General features: G+C 35.7%; 1 protein-coding gene across 3 annotated transcripts in view; it reads left to right on the top strand.

Moving 5' to 3' along the window:
* Window positions 1-14679, top strand: part of ADAD1 (adenosine deaminase domain containing 1) — a 103709-nt gene that overhangs the window by 50615 nt on the left and 38415 nt on the right. The window lies entirely within an intron of this gene.

The following is a 14679-nucleotide window of genomic DNA, read 5'->3' as shown; positions in this document are numbered from 1 at the left end:
TGATGAGGTTGATAATGGTTTTTTTAAATTTGTTTTATCTATTCTAAAGATATCTTTTCAAGATTGCAGTTGATACCAGTAATTGTCATTCTTTGTTCAGAGATAGAAGCTTGATCGAAAAGACTCTAAACTGCCCTACATCAAAAGCAGCAATGCTTATTGCCTCTTTTATGTACTCTGTGTTATGATTACATAAGATACTTTGCTTGAAGAAAATCGGACTTCTAAATCCAAACTTACACACTTCAATTTTAAAAATTCTTCAAAAACTACTAAACTAGTTGCATCTAAGTCCTCTTATAGCTCTAAGGTTCTGTTATCTGAGATAAACATTAAAGGATAGATAAAAGTGAGAAGGCTGAAATGGAAGAGAGAATATATTCCAGTTGGAAATAATAAAACAAAGATTAGATGGGAAATGTTACAGTGTTTGCGCCTAGAGAATAGAACACTGGATGGAAAGTTGAGAGTTGAGTCTAGCAGATGTTCTGATTTGGGTAGACAGAAGGGAACCCTTGAAGGGTTTTGTGTAGGGATGTGACATACATTAAGACACCATCCACAACATTTTTATGTTCACTTACTATGGAAATTTCTAAACATACGAAAATAGAATAGTAAGTGACTCCCATGTACCCATCACCCAGCTTCAATAATTATTAAAACATAGCAATCTTCTTTCATATATACTTCCCCAAGCTGGATTATGTTAGAACAAATACCAGACATATTATTTCTTTTTTTTTTAAGTTTTAAATTACAGTTAACATACAGTGTAATATTAGTTTCAGGTGTACAACATAGTGAATTCATCACTTCCATATATCACCTGGCTCTCATCACAGCAAGTGCATTCCTTAATCCTTATCATCTATTTAACCACTCCCTTCTCCCCCACCCCCCTTAATCATCAGTTTGTTCTCTAGTAAGAGGCTGTTTCTTGGTTTCTCTCTCTCATCTGAAAATACTTTCATGCACATCTGTGAAATATGAGAACTCTTTAATACACACATATGTGTATAACCACAATCCATTTAGCAACACCTTAAAAATTAGTAGTAGTTCTCTAAATATCTCATAAGTGTTACATAGATTGTTGGAATCAAGATCAAAATTACATTATATTGGAATTTGTGTGTTAAATATCAATCTATAGATTTTCTCTCACTTTTTTTTCTTTTAATTTAGTTCTTGAAGAAACTGTTTTTAGTGGAGTTTGCCATAATCTCATTTTTGCTGCTTACATCTCCATGATGTTATTTAATGTGTTCCTCTGTCTTATTTATTTCCTGAAATCAATGGTTAAATCTAGAGGCTTTCAAATAGAGGTTCATTTTTTGTTTTGTTTGTTTTTTTGTTTTAGCAACAATACTTCATAAGTAGTACTTACGAAGTAGTACATATGAAGTAGTACTTCATCACAAGACACAATGTCTGGGTTCTTTTATTTTTGTGATCTTAGCGTCAGTGATCATTGCCTTATTTTGTTAGGGGTTGCAGAGTTTGATAATCACATTCTCTCATTAGCTGGAATGTTATTAAATGTTTGCTTATAAATGGTCTGATTACCTGGGGTGTACTTGATAACAAAGCCCGGATTATTTCTCTGTCTTTATGTTTTTCAAATAGCAGGTTCCCTGTCATTTTTTAAAGTTCACCAATGAGAAATTTTTTTCATTATCATTATGAATTTACATATTTGGGTTTCAGTCCTTAAAATTCATATTGATATTATTCTCTTGTGTTAGTAGAAGCCTATTCTAGGGGTGCCTGGGAGGCTCAGTCAGTTGAGCGTCCGACTTCAGCTCAGGTCATGATCTCACGGTTTATGGGTTTGAGCCCCGCGTTGGGCTCTGTACTGACTGCTCAGAGCCTGGAGCCTGCTTCGGATGCTGTGCCTCCCTCTCTCTCTGCCCCTCCCCCGTTCATGCTTTGCGTGTCTCTCTCTCTCTCTCTCTCTCTGTCTCTCAAAAATAAATAAAAGTGTTTTTTTTTTTTTTAATTTTTTTTTTTTCAACGTTTATTTATTTTTGGGACAGAGAGAGACAGAGTATGAACGGGGGAGGGGCAGAGAGAGAGGGAGACACAGAATCGGAAACAGGCTCCAGGCTCTGAGCCATCAGCCCAGAGCCTGACGCGGGGCTCAAACTCACGGATCGCGAGATCATGACCTGGCTGAAGTCGGACGCTTAACCGACTGCGCCACCCAGGCGCCCCTAAATAAAAGTGTTTAAAAAAATTTCTTAAAAAGAAGCCTATTCTAAACCTCCCAGTGGTTTTCTTCTAATTGATATTTCTAATGCTCTTTTAAGTAATATCATTTTGTATATTTTATTTTCTATTTGTTGCTGATATATAGACATGAAACTAGTTTGGTTTTTTTTTGTTTTGTTTTTTGTTTTTTATGTTGGCCTTCTATCCAGTACCCTTGCTAAATTAGTTCTAATTGTTTAGAGCTTTTGGATTTTCTTCATACACAGTTGTGTCATATGTGAATAATGACAGATGTATTTCTTCTGTCCCAGTCTTTAACTTCAAATGTCTTTTTCTTGCTTTTTTGTACTGGCTGTAATTTCCTAGTACAATGTGAACAGAAGTAATGAGCAGTGTCCTTGTCTCATGTGAGAACCTTGTCATTTTTGTGCCTTTGTCTTCTGATCATGATCCCAATAGTCTTTGTGAGCTTCTCTTAGAACAGAATGTTCTTGCCTCATCTTGTGCATTTGTTGCCCCATACTTGGAAATGGCCATTTCTCTCTTAAAGAGCTCTATTTCCTTTTTGTAGAAAGTGGTTAGAAATTATAATCTGGATGCTAAGGGTACCTATTAATACTGAGGTTTTTTTCCCCTCAAGGTCTTTTCAGAGAAAAATACCTTAGAAATATGTACATTAATTTAAGGTAAAATAATATGTTTATTCGTTCCTATTGATTATTTTAGTTCAAATTCAGGTCCACAGAGTTTTTTTAATCAACCTCTTAAATCTTACATTTGTATCTCCTTCCTCTCACACCAAAATCCTGATTCCTACTGATAGCAATATAACTTCTTATTCACTTTTTTCTACAACTCATACATAGTAGTCTCAGAATAACAATACCATCACTACCATCAATAGAATGATTGCTGAAAACAATTTTTTTTGATGTTATTTATTTTTGAGAGAGCACAAGCAGGGGAGGGTTGGAGAAAGAGGGAGACACAGAATATGAAGCAGGCTCCAGGCTCTGAGCTGTCAGCACAGAGCTCCATGCAGGGCTTGAACCCACGAACTGCAAGATCATGACCTGAGCCAAAGCTGGACGCTTAACCAACTGAGCCACCCAGGTGCCCCTGATTGCTGAGAACAATTTAAAATTGTTTTTGTCCCCCAGACGTATTCTACCAGATATGTACAACCAGTTTGAACTTCTTTATGTGAGTTGTGCCTCCAGCCTATGACACACTTCAAATTATTCATTTAATTTAGCTCTTGATATTTAAAATTGAGATTTAAAAAATTATTATATAAAAATATAACAAATCTGTAATACATGGTATATGCAGAAACGTCTAGCATTTATCCCTGTTCCTTCCTGAGAGAGTGTGTGCATGTGTATGCCCTCTGTCTTTATATAAATACACATAAGTATAATAGATGTGTACACACATATACATGTACATATATATATATACATGTATATATATAATTATTAGGTTTTTCATTTATCCTTTATTTTCAATGCAATCACATACCTGCATAAACATATGGATAAACATTTGGGTTGTTTTCTATTCTTTTGCTATTATAACGTGTATTGTAGTGGCAGGTTTTTTAGGTTGTTCAGAATAGAAGAGCCTAAAAGGTCAGGAGGCCATGACAGTAGCCTAATAAGTAATAATGATTCCAGTCAGGGTTGTGACTGGTTATTAAGGGGAAGACAAATTCAAGCAATGGTGGGGAAATAGGACCAAAAAATAGAATATATATGACAAAGGAGATAGACAAGTTGAAAATGATACCATGGGTTTGAGCTAGAAACTGGAAGTACTATAAATGTAAGTAGAGTCTTGAATGGAATCTGATTTGGCTGAAAATATTTGAAGCTTTGACATATTTTTAAGGTGGTAATAAGATTATAAAGTGGAGATACTCAACAATTAGAAATACAGTAAGAGACTTGGAGAAAGTTTTGGAGTAAAGGTAAAAAACTAGGAATCACTTTCAAAGAGGCAGTTTTCAAATTGTGAGAAAAGGTGTTTGCCTCTTTTTCAGGAGTATAAAAAATATACGAGGACTAGATCCCCAAGGAACACTTACATTTTGCATTAGGAAAAATAAGAGGAAGCAATATTTGGAGTTGTTTGACAGGTGGGTGAAGAGTAAGGTCGGCAGAAAGAGGAATTTCAAAGAACAGAATAAGCATTCTCAAGTGTTCTACAGGTCAAGGAGAATAAGAACTACAAAAATACTGCTGAATTGGCAACCAGGAGTCTACAGATGACTAAAATAGCATTTCCCCAAACTGATTGCTCAGAAGGGGCATCACTGAAGGGTACTCTGATTGAGCAGTTCTGGGAAAAGCCCCCAAATCTGTATTTTAACAAGTTATTGTAGATGATTTGATGTGGGTAGTACTTTGACCACACAAAACACCATCCTGTAAAGTAATAACAATTTGCTGGTAGCGGAAGGATTGACCACAATTAAGTAAATGAGAGATGCGGATTTGGAGTCAGTGACTGAATTCCATTCTTTCTAGAAGCTTAATGGAGGGCCTAATATAGCTGTGGTTGGTTTTTTGTTTGTTTGTTTGCTTATAAGATGAGGGAGACTTCATCAATGTGCATGAATTTTTAGTGGAGCCAGCTAATGTGACGTTTATGACTTGTTTTAGGGAATAGTTGGCAGTCAGGTCAGATAATTGGCCTAGTTGGAGTCAGATCAACTCTCCCTAGGGAATTTTGAGTGCTATGAATGAAATGGCTCAAGCCAAAATGGGGAAAATAAACTGTGAGTAAATAGGATTAAGTGGAAGTGAAGCAGTTTCACTGAGAGGGAAAATATGAGATGACAGGGGATTGTGTCAGGGTATTTTCAAAGTTGAAATTCTTAGATATTTAACTCTGGCCTGTATTTTGTCAGGTTCCCTTCACCTTCAGTCTAACTCAGTTATTAGGAGAAATAATACAATAGTTGAAATCTAGTTGAAAAGATGTCTTATGAATGGAAATTTAGGGTTCATTATATTCAGTCTTTGAGGGATCTATCTGCATGGTGCCAGGGACAGCTGGAGCCCAGGACAGTCAATTCTGACCTTTAGCAGCCTATTATTTACCCGCATGTTCAGGAATGCTGTTTTCTTATCTGTGCCACGATAAAGGTTAGAAAACAATATTCCAAACTTTTTAATAAAAAAAAAAAATGTAGTGGTGATGATCATGTATTCAGGCAGTACCTATAGAGTTGGGAAGGACATTTAATTATATCTGTGTTAGAGTTTCTTGGTTGGTTGGTACTTTTAGATAAATATATTTCATTTTGCACATAAGGTGAAGTGAGATGACTGAGCACTATTTTAAGGAAGCCTTAGATGAAACTTGTGAAAAATAATTTGAGTACAATATGTATATTAAATATGTACAAATACTTTGAAAATATTGATGGGGACTGGATATGAATGTTGTCAAGCTTCAGTAACAACAGTTAATGAAGAATCACTGTTACTTTGAAATGCAAGTTTTTATTTTTTTGAAAATGAGCTCTAATTGATGGTTCCTAGATAAAGAGAATTGTTCTTTGATGTGAGAAGGGAAAAAGAATATTGTTAAGTAAACAGGAAGCATGAGAATTTCCTCTTTAGAAATCTTTTGATCCTGACACCATCCTATAAATTGACTTGAAATACAACTTATTCTGTCACTTCTTGTGTTACAATAAATGTCAAAAATATCTGATTTTCTTTAGTTTAATAGTTTTAGTACTACTAAAGGAACATCATTACTACCAAAACAGGATTTGTTTTTGGAAATAACATGTTTCTCTTTAAAATTCTGCTGAGCCTGAATTGCCTTTCTTTATCGGTATTTTAAGTATGGATTGTTTTCTGTTTTCATAGAAGCTATAATTTTTATTTGTTACATGATCGTAGAGGTAAAAAGGTATGCTAATCCTAGTAGGCTGGTGTTATCATTTAAAAGTTTAAAATGAAGTATTTCCTGGGAGTTATAGTTTTATCTACATATATTAATGTATTTGTCAAAGTTTTGCTTTGAACTTTGACTATAATATAGAGGAAATTCACTATTGTAGAAGCTTTCTAAAATGTTATTTGTTTGGATAGATGACGTGGTAAGATAATTAAGCTACATCTGTGGGTGCTTTTCCAAAATTTTAGTGATTTTAAAGTTTTTTCTCTCCACTCTTTTTGAGTTGTTCCATTGATAGAAAAATATTTACAGTACAGTTTTATATCATTTTCAAATTAAATTTTGAATATCTAAGCTCTGAGACTGCCAAACTTTACTATATTTGAGAATTGACAAATATGGTGACGTTGTCTGCAGAGTTCATAGGAAAATCCATGATTTTGCTTTTTGGAGTCCACCATAATCATTCTTTCAGTTTATTCACTGCTCCCTACTTCTTTAATAATATCCTGGTTTTTAGCCAATTAGAATAATTCTGTGTGGTTTTTTTTTAGTATAATCTGTCTTTCCTGCTGTATTGTCATACTCTCTTCTCGCAACTCTATGAGACCAATATTTCCAGTTCATCTTACATGTAACAACTTTTTATAGCAGTCTCTTTTAAATTGATAACAATATAAGTTTGAATGCATTCTGAGGCTCTACATTTTTACTCCCCACCCCATATTTTATGTCTTTGATGTCACAACTTACATCTTTCTTCTTGTTTAGCCCTTAATTATTGGAGTTAGCAGTTATTTTTACTACTTTTGTCTTCATATTATCTTTAAAACTGATCCACTACCTTTATTATACATTTACCTTTACCAGTGAGATTTATACTTTCATATCCTGTTACTAATTAGTGTCCTTTCATTTCAGCTTTAACAAATCCCTTTAACCTTTCTTATAAGGTGTTTAATGGTGATGAATTCCTTTAGCTTTTGGTTATCTGGAAAACTGTTTATCTCTCCTTCAATTCTGAAGAACAACTTGCCAGGCAGGGTATTTTTGGTAGACAGGTTGGGTTTTTTTGTTTTTTGTTTTTTTTCTTTGAGCACCTGGACTGTATCATGCTACTCTCCTCTGGCCTCTAGAATTTCTGCTGAAAAATCTGCTGATAATCTTATGAGTGTTTCCTTGTACATAACAAGTTGTTTTTCTCCTGCTGCTTTTAAGATTCCCCCACTGCCTTTAAGTTTTGACATTTTAATTATAACATGTCTTCATGTGGGTCTCTTTTGGTTCATCTTAGCTGGAACTCCTTGGGCTTCTTGGATCTGGATGTCTGTTTCTTTCCCCAGGTTAGGGAAGTTTGCAACCATTATTCTTCAAATAAGTTTTCTTCTCCTTCTGGAACTCCTTCAATACAAATATTGGTCTGCTTAATACTGTTCCATAAGTCTCAAGCTGTCTTCATCTTTTTCACTTTTTTCTTTTTCTTGCTCTCATTGGGTGAATTCCACTGCCCTGTGTTCAAGTTCACTGATGGTTTCTTCTGCTTCATCTAGTCTGTATTGAGCCCCTCTGTTGTAATTTTTAATTCACTTATTGTAGTCTTCAGTTCTCTGACTTCTTTTTGGTATTTTCTTACATTTTTCTGCCTCTTTCTTAAAACTCCCACTTTGTTTATGCATTCTTCTCCTGAGATCAGTAAGCTTCTTCATGCCCATTGCTTTGTACTTTATCAGGTAAATAACTTATCCCCATTTCATTAAGGACTTTTTGGGTTTTATTTTGTGCTTTCATTTAAAACATATTCCTTTGTTTCTTCATTTTCCTTGACTCTGTGGTTGATTTCTATGTGTTAGTTTTAAAACAGCTACCAGTGTGGTAGGAATGGCCTCAAGTGGAAGATGAACCTTACTGTTTAGCCTTGCCTTAGTTCTTGTTATCTCTTAAGTTTGGGTTATTGTTCAAGCAGTCTATTTGATTTTTTTTTTAAGTTTTTATTTAGAACCCAGTTAATACACACACACACACACACACACAGTATACTGTATTATAGTATAGTACTGAAAGTCTATTTTATTTTTATTAGCTCCCAGTAACTGAGGGTGTGCTAAGACCTCTCAGTGTCCCAGAGGGGAGGATGTCAGTCAGATCTGACTGGAAGCCAGTCCCTCAGGCAGCAGCTTTTAAAGTTTACATGCTTGGGGCACCTGGGTGGCTCAGTCGGTTAAGCGTCCGACTTCAGCTCAGGTCATGATCTCGTGGTTCGTGGGTTCGAGCTCCCTTTGGGCTCTGTCTGACAGCTCAGAGCCTGGAGCCTGCTTTGGATTCTGTGTCTCCCTGTCTCTCTACCCCTTCCCCGTTCGTGCTCTGTGTGTCTCTCTCAAAAATAAACATTAAAAAAAATTAAAGTATGCATGCTTATGAGCAGCCATCATAAAAATTGGGGCTCCAGACAAGTGTATAAGCTCCTTTCAGGGAGATACTCATGACCTGAAGTAAGGGAATGGGAGACCGCAAAGATGGTGTCCCCCAACCTGTGCTCCCTGAGTGACCTCTGTAGTTTCTAGATATATACCAAACCTGAAGCTGCTACTAAACTCCAAGACTAGCAAGTAGGCCTCTTTCACAGAAAGATTGGAGGTAGAATTTAGTCTACTATCTGTGTAGTGCCCTGGGAGTGGTAGCCTCCCAAGAACTCTTTCCCTGATTGTTACAGTCCCAGAGGACCCAGGAATGCAAATTCTCCCTAACCCCCACTGGCCACCAGAGTCAGGTGAGCAAGGAGCGGCATCCCCTGGGTAGAAGCCACAAAAACTGCTACCAGATATAAATATCAGGATACCAGATGTATAGAAGCTGCCCTCCAGCAGACCCTGGCAACCTGGAGTGTCGTAGAGGGAGAACACAAAGATGGCACCCTCTGGCTGGAGTGAGGCAGAAAGGGAGTACAAAGATGATGGTCACTGCAGAGAAAACAAAAAGAAGAAGAAGAAGAAGAAGAAGAAGAAAGAAGAAGGAAAAAAGATGATACTCATTGCCTTTAGCAAGGCAGTGGGAGGGCAGGAAGATGACACCCACTAGCCTCTGTCTTTAAGAGTATTGCAGCAGGCCCCTGGCCCTTAGACCAATGCGTTAAAATTAAGAAATAAGTCTTCTTTCACATAAAGTCTGGGAACTTTTCAAAAGGTTGCTTCTGTGCTGGGCCTGGGAGCAGCTGAAGGTGTGCATGAGCCCTTTAAGAACTGTTCCTCATTTGGCCACTGGCCCCACAGGTCTCACGGGCAAGAGTCCTATTGGTCTTTAAAGCCAGACATTTTGGGGGTTTGTCTCTCAGATGCTGATCTTAAAAGTTGGGGTGCCTGATAATGGGGTATAGACTCTCTGCTCCTTGGGGAGAAGCTCTAGGTTTTGAGTTCCCTTCCAGTTGTGAGTCACTGTGCTGGGAATGGGGTAATGGTGAGATTGTGTCTCAGCTTTTCCCTACTTTGATATGGTTTCCCTCCCACTTGCCCAATGTGAGGGAATTGACCTGCCAATCTTTAGTTTTTTTCCAGAGAAAATTATTCTATACATATATTTGTAGGTTCAGTGTATCTGTAGGAAGAAGCGAATTAAGGATCTGTGTTGCCGTATTGAACTGGAAACTCTCCAATCTTTTTATCCAAATTCTTCCCATTTTAGCTACAGCTTTTAACAGTTATATAAATATAACTGCCCATGAAATTTTTCTGAAACCTTTTAGTTTTAAATATCTCTGTCTCTAACTCTTATATATCCTATCCCTATCTTATTACATTTATTTATACATATTTACTGCTAAATAGTAAATATATTCAATTTTTACTCATTGCCTCCTGGACAATGACTTTTATGTAGTAATTTGTTTATAAATATTTATTTATTGAAAACTATAATCAATTTTTAAAAAATTTTTCCCAAGAATGAAAGGTATAGCTATCCTCATGTCTAGCAGCAATGAAATTTACTACTACAGAAATTTGGAGCATTTCTGGCCCCCTTATATATATATTCTTATAGATGAATTGTCTTGTTTGATCATTTACTGCTAGAATTTAATGACTGCACCTCCTGTATAACTGCACTTACCAACATAACTTTTATTTTTAAAAACCAAGAATTTTTTTAATTCGGGTATATGACACCAGCTTTAATGTTTGTTTTTAATTTTTTAAATTTTTTTTTTTTTTGAGAGAGAGAGCATGAGTGAGAGAGAGAGAGAGGTGGAGACACAGAATCTGAAGCAGGCTCCAGACTCCGAGCTATCAGCACAGAGCCTGGTGCGGGGCTCAAACTCAGGAGCAGTGAGAGCATGACCTGAGCTGAAGTCGGACGCTTAACCGACTGAGCCACCCAGATGTCCCTAATGTGTTTGTTTTTAAATAAAGGAATTCTTTTTCCTCTCATAATTTTAAAACTTCTTTTTTGAAATAATTATAGGCTCCTCAGAAGTTAGTTGCAAAATTAATACAGAAGGATCTGTGTACCCATTACCCGCTTTCCTTTAATGGTGCATTTAAATAATTATAGAGCATTATCAAAACCAGGAAATTGACATAGGCACAATACAATTAACTAGACCACAGAGTTTACTCAGATATCATCGGTTTTTATATATACTCCTTTTTCATGTGTATAGTTTTATGAAATATTTTCATATGTATATATGAATAAATATGACCACAAAAGACCAATTTTACATCCCACAAAAGAACTCCCTCAGACTTTATAGCAAGCCTTCTCCCCCAAACTCTGACAACCTTTGTTTCTTCAATATATATATTTGTTTCTCTCTATATATAATGTTTTCATTTTGAGAATATTATAAGAATGGAATCCTATAGTATAATGTTAGGAAATTGGCTTTTTTCACTCATGATGATGACCTTGAGATCAATTTTACCGCTTTAATCTTTTTTAGGTGTACAATTTAATGGTACTAAGTACATTCACAGTGCTGTGCAACCATCACCATTATTCATATCTGGAACTTTTTAAATCATCCCAAACAGAACTTTTGTACCCATTAAATAATAACTCCCTACTCCCTCCTTCCCCCAACCCCCAGGTGAGCACTAATCTATTTTCTGTCTTTATGAGTTTGCCAGTTCTAGGTACCTCATATAAGTGGAATCATACAATATTTGTCCTTCTGTGTTTGGCTTATTTCACATAGTGTTTTCAGGGTTTGTTTATGCTGTTGCAAGTATCAGCATTTCCTGTTTCAGCCTGAATAATATTTCACTGGATATACTGCATTTTTTTGTTTTTGTTTATCTGTCTGTGGCTTGCTTCCATATTTGGGCTATTGTAGATCATGCTGCTATAAACATTAGTGTGTAAGTGTGTTTGAGTCTCTGTTTTCAGTTCTTTTGTGCATATACCTAAAAGTGGGCTTGCTTGATCAAATGGTAATTCTGTGTTTAACTTTTTAGGAACTATCCACAGTGGCTGCACCATTTTGCTTTCTCACAAGCAGTGAACTGGGGTGTCAATTTTTCCACATTCTTGTCAACACTTTCAATTTTTCTTTTTTTTTTTCTTTTTGACATAGTGTTCAAAGACTTTCTTAAAAATTTGTCTATTCAGTTTACCTGGCAGTATTTATTGAAAAGACTTTTCTTTCCTCACTGAATTATGGTTGCACATCTCATGTAATGTTATATATGTTGGTCTTTTTCTTCTCCACTGCTCTGTCCTTAAATCAGTGCTACACTCTCTTATTTACTAAGTAGCTTTTTAATGTTTTGATATTTGGTAATATGAACCTTCCAGCTTTGTTTTTCTTCAATACTGTCTTGGTTATTTTATTTTTTATTGTGTATTTTTATAAATTTTAATTATAAAATCAGGGGATTATCTGTTTGATGCTGGCATATAAAAACATAATTGAATTTTTGCATGTTAACGTTATTATTAGTAATTTTACTATGTTCATCCATTAACTCTAATAATTTGTAGTTGCAGATTCTCTTGGATATTCTATTTATACAATCACATCTATGAGAAATTATAATTTTAGTTCTTCCTTTCTAATAGTTCTTTTTCTTGTCTTATTAAATTTGTTAGAACCTCTACTACACTACTGAATAGAAATGGTGATACCCATCCTTGTCTTAGTCTCAAACTTAGGAGAGTTTTCCATATTTCATCATTAACATATTAGCTATGGTTTTTGTGACAAAGATACTCAGATTAAGAAAATCCCCTTCTAGTCTTAGTTTTCTGACCACCGTTAATTTTTATTTCAGTTTTCTTAAATGATATTTATACATCAATTTAACTGATACATGTAGTCTATCTAAGTTTATATATTTTTTGTATGCAATGCATTGCATTTTATTTTTTAGCATCAAGCCAGTCTTACATTCCTAATTTGGATATGTATATTACTCTTCTATATAACCTTGATTTTTATTTGCTAATATTTCGTTAAAGCTTTTTGAATCTGTGTTTAAAAGCTTTTCGAATCTGGCTAATACTTCATCTTTTTTTGTAATGTCATTTGGTATTAAGGTTATGCTAGCCTTATAGAATGATTTTTGAATGATTTTGAATCTCTTTCAGATTGCTTGTGTAGGATTGCTTGTATTTATTCCTTTAATATTTGTAAAAATAAAACAAATGCCATTAGATCTGAGGTTTTATTCATGGTAAAATTTTTAATTGCAGTATCATTTTCCATTATTTTTTATTATTTTTTCAAACTTGTTTTGCTCTCCTATTTTTCTGGTATTCCTATTTCCTATATGTTAAATCATTTGATATTCTTCAACAAGTCATTGAGTTTCTAGTCACTTTTTATTCAACCTTTTTTTTTTCCTTTGTGCATTAGTTTCATAGTTTCTCTGGAATTTATTTCAGAGTATATTTAAGTTCATTGATCTTCAGTGTCCAGTTTTTAAGCTCATCCAGTGAATTTTTCATCTGTTTTTCATTTGTAAAATTTCTGTTCTAGAACTTTGGTTTATTTTTGTAGCCTTTTAAATAGTTTCATTTTTTACAGTTTTCATTTCTCTGTTGGATTCTCAGTTTGTCCCATCACTGTGTTCTGCTTGTCCTTTAAATCCTGAACTTATTTATAATAGTGACTTCCATCTTCTCTGTCATTTTTTTTTTCTATTGAGTGATGTTTTTTTCTCCTTATCACATTTTCATGCTTTTTCACATGCCTGTTCATTTTTTATTTATGCTGGAGTGGGTTTTGTTATTTTAGTTTTCATTTTTTTGCTTCAAGTTTTTATTTAAATTCCACTTAGTTAACATATAGTGTAATATTAGTTTCAGGAGTAGAACTTAGTGATTCATCACTTACATGTAACACCCATTGCTCATCACAACTAGTGCCCTCCTTAAATATCCATAACCCATTTAACCCATCCCCCTTCCCACCTCCTCTTCCCAGCTCCCCTCCAGAAACCCTCAGTTTGTTCTCTATAAGTAAGAAAACTGTTTTATGGTTTTGCTTCTTTTTTTCCCCCCATGTTCATCTTTTTTTGTTTCTTAAATTCCATATATGAGTGCAATCATATGGTATTTGTCTTTCTCTGACTGACTTATTTTCCTTAGCGTAATACACTCTAGCTCCATCCATGTCATTCTCTTATTTCAGACAATGTTGAATTTGATTCTGGAATGGAAGTAACTTACTTGTGGATTATTTGAGTCTTTCCAGACTTGCTTTTTTTTGGGGCGCCTGGGTGGCGCAGTCGGTTAAGCGTCCGACTTCAGCCAGGTCACGATCTTGTGGTCCGTGAGTTCGAGCCCCGCGTCAGGCTCTGGGCTGATGGCTCAGAGCCTGGAGCCTGTTTCCGATTCTGTGTCTCCCTCTCTCTCTGCCCCTCCCCCGTTCACACTCTGTCTCGCTCTGTCCCAAAAATAAAATAAAACGTTGAAAAAAAGAAAAAAAAAAAAAAAGACTTGCTTTTTTTAATTATTTTTAAATGTTTATTTATTTTTGAGAGAGACAGTGTGTGAGCAGGGGAGGGGCAGAAAGAGAGGGAATCTGAAGCAGGCTCCAGGCTCTGAGCTGTCAGCATAGAGCCGGACATGGGGCTTGAACTCAACAAACCATAAGATCAAACCATGACTTCAGCTGAAGTCAGATGCTTAACTAACTGAGTCACCCAGGTGCCCCTTTCAAGACTTGCTTTTAAGCTTCGTTAGGGCATGTCTTGAGTGGTCTTTACAGTAAGCCTGAATTGGTCCAACCTCTAATGCAGTCTTTTTAGTGTTTCTATGAAATTTCCAGAGGATTCAGCTTCTTAGAATTTGAGCATCTTCTAATCTTATACAAACTTCAGTGGCTATTTAGACTACAATTTTTAAGGATACATACTTTCCCTCTTAGTTGTTCTTTGTCCAGCCTCGCAGAATCGCAGCCCTAAATAGCCACAGCTTATTATTCAGTTTGCGAGTTGGAGCCCCTCATCGGGCTCTGTGCTGAGAGCTCAGAGCCTGGAGCCTCCTTAGGATTCTGTGTCTCCCTCTCCCTCTGCCCCTGCCCCGCTCATGCTCTGTCTCTTTCTCTCTCGAATA

Source organism: Leopardus geoffroyi, chromosome B1 (genome assembly GCF_018350155.1).
Source record: "Leopardus geoffroyi isolate Oge1 chromosome B1, O.geoffroyi_Oge1_pat1.0, whole genome shotgun sequence".
NCBI lineage: Eukaryota > Metazoa > Chordata > Mammalia > Carnivora > Felidae > Leopardus > Leopardus geoffroyi.
Note: the sequence above shows the minus strand (reverse complement) of the source record. Positions and strands in the feature narration are given on the sequence as shown.